This window comes from Orycteropus afer, unplaced genomic scaffold (genome assembly GCF_000298275.1).
Source record: "Orycteropus afer afer isolate SDZICR_OR568_19922 unplaced genomic scaffold, OryAfe1.0 scaffold00112, whole genome shotgun sequence".
NCBI classification, from domain to species: Eukaryota; Metazoa; Chordata; class Mammalia; order Tubulidentata; family Orycteropodidae; genus Orycteropus; species Orycteropus afer.
In genome coordinates this window covers 8,445,610-8,447,718 of record NW_006921699.1, presented here as the reverse complement: position 1 = coordinate 8,447,718, position 2,109 = coordinate 8,445,610, and positions in this window count along the sequence as shown.

Sequence of the window (2,109 nt, the reverse complement as noted above, 5' to 3'; positions counted from 1 at the left end):
CCCAACCTTCCTTCCGAGGAGTGGCTGGTGGGTTTGAACCGCCAGCCTTCTGGTTAGCAGTCAAGTGCCTTAGCCACTATGCTACCAGAGCTTGGTATTTTCAATAGCCTCATATGCATGTGAAAGCTGGACAATGAACAAGGAAGATTGAAGAAGAGTTGATGCTTTTCAGTTGTGGTTTTGACAAAGAATACTAAAAGTACCATGGACTGCCAGAAGAATGAACAAATCTGTGCTGGAAGAAGTACAGCTGGAATGCTCCTTGGCAGCAAGAATGGCCAGACTTCATCTGACCTACCTTGGTCATGTTGTCAAAAGGTACCATACCCTGGAGAAGAATATCATGCTTGGTAAACTGGAGGGTCAACAAAAAAGAGGAGGGCCCTCAACAAAATGGATTGATACAGTGGCTACAACAAAGTGGTCTTAGGCATAGCAAGGATTGTGAGGCTGGCACAGGACCAGACAATGTTTCATTCTGTTGTATTTAGGGTCACTATGAGTTGGAGCTGACTTGACAGCACCTAATAACAACAACAACACACCATTTTCCACAGTGGTTGTACGATTTTATAGTCTCATCATCAGTGTATGTGAAGGTTCCAGCTCTCTACATCCTCACAAGCATTGTTGTTTTTTTGTTTTTGTTTTTGTTTTTTTAACTTTGCTAGTAAAGTTAGGATGAGGTGATTTCTCATTGTTGTTTTGATTTGTATCTCTCTAGTGGCTAATGAAGGAGCTTTGGTAGCCTTTCGGGGGTCTTTTTCTTGGTTCCCAACAGAAACCCAAGGAGGGGTTGCTATGAGTCAGATCCAACTTGATGGCCTTGTGGTTGGTTTTTGGTTTGGTAGTGGCTAATGATTGTGAACATTTTTCCTCGTGTTTGTTGGCCACCTGAATGTCTTCTTTGGTGAAGGTCTGTTCATGTCCTCTAACCATTTTTTTAAAATTGGACTAACTGCCTTTTTGTTTTTGAAGTATTGAAGTTTTCTATAAATCTTAGAATGTACTTTTCTATGCATAAAAAACATTAAAAAAAAAACACTTCCAGATATACTAGAACATCTTTTAATGTAATTATACAGTAGTAATAATAATGTTTTGATGAACTTTGTAAAGTAACTCCTGTTTTTTTTTACATATAGATATAATGAACCATTGTATGAACCTCAAATTTTTAATATAATAGGATTTACAGTGGTTGGTATCTAACTACAGGTGGTTCCACAATCAACAATAAGCTGGGGACTGCCTGCACAGAACTTAAGAGCATGATATAACACCAATATGAATAGATGGCTGGTTGGAGCAAATTAGAGAGTCTAGATGCATGTTGCACATTGGAAACTGTGCGTGGGAGCTACACTGGGAAGAGTAGCCCTCAGTCCATGGTATGAGAATCCAGGATTTGCTTAGGAAAGAAACAAGAAGAGAGGTCCAGAACAGTCTGCTAGAAATAACCCTCTTTACAGAAGAAGGCCATAACCTGAGGGCAGTTCATCTATTGGGACTTGCCCCAGCCCACTTGATTGGGAAATACTGATCTAGAAATAACTATTTGATTAAGTAACTAATGCTAGAGGATTCTCATTACTAGTTATCTCTTGGTTGTTTAGAGAAAAAGCAGAATGGGTTTTACTTAGAAATTTAGTGCATGGGGGGGAGGGTGTTGGTTACACTGCACTAAGGATTTCTAGAAAAAATAATCATTCAGTTTTATTCCCAGAGAAATAATCCATGACACATGAACTTTCATAAAAAAAAAAAATTAAAATGTCAGACTTTATCTTTGGAACAAAATAAATGGTTGAGTATTGTCTTTGTCATTTATTATGAAATGTGTTATCTATGTTATCATGGTAATCATTTTCCTCTCTAATCTTTTTTATATTTAAAATACATGAGTAATTAATTTCTGTGTTTGGTGCATTTCCTCTGAAGGAGTTAATTTGCATACTTAACTTTAGATGTTGAAAGAAATCCTAGAAGCTAAACCTCAAAAGTTGTAGCAACTTGGCCTAGATAAGCATCAGCTGTTTAAAGAGTGCTTTGCACTTCATAGTTAGTATTTAATGCTCTTTTTTTTTTTTTTTTTTTTTTATTGTGATT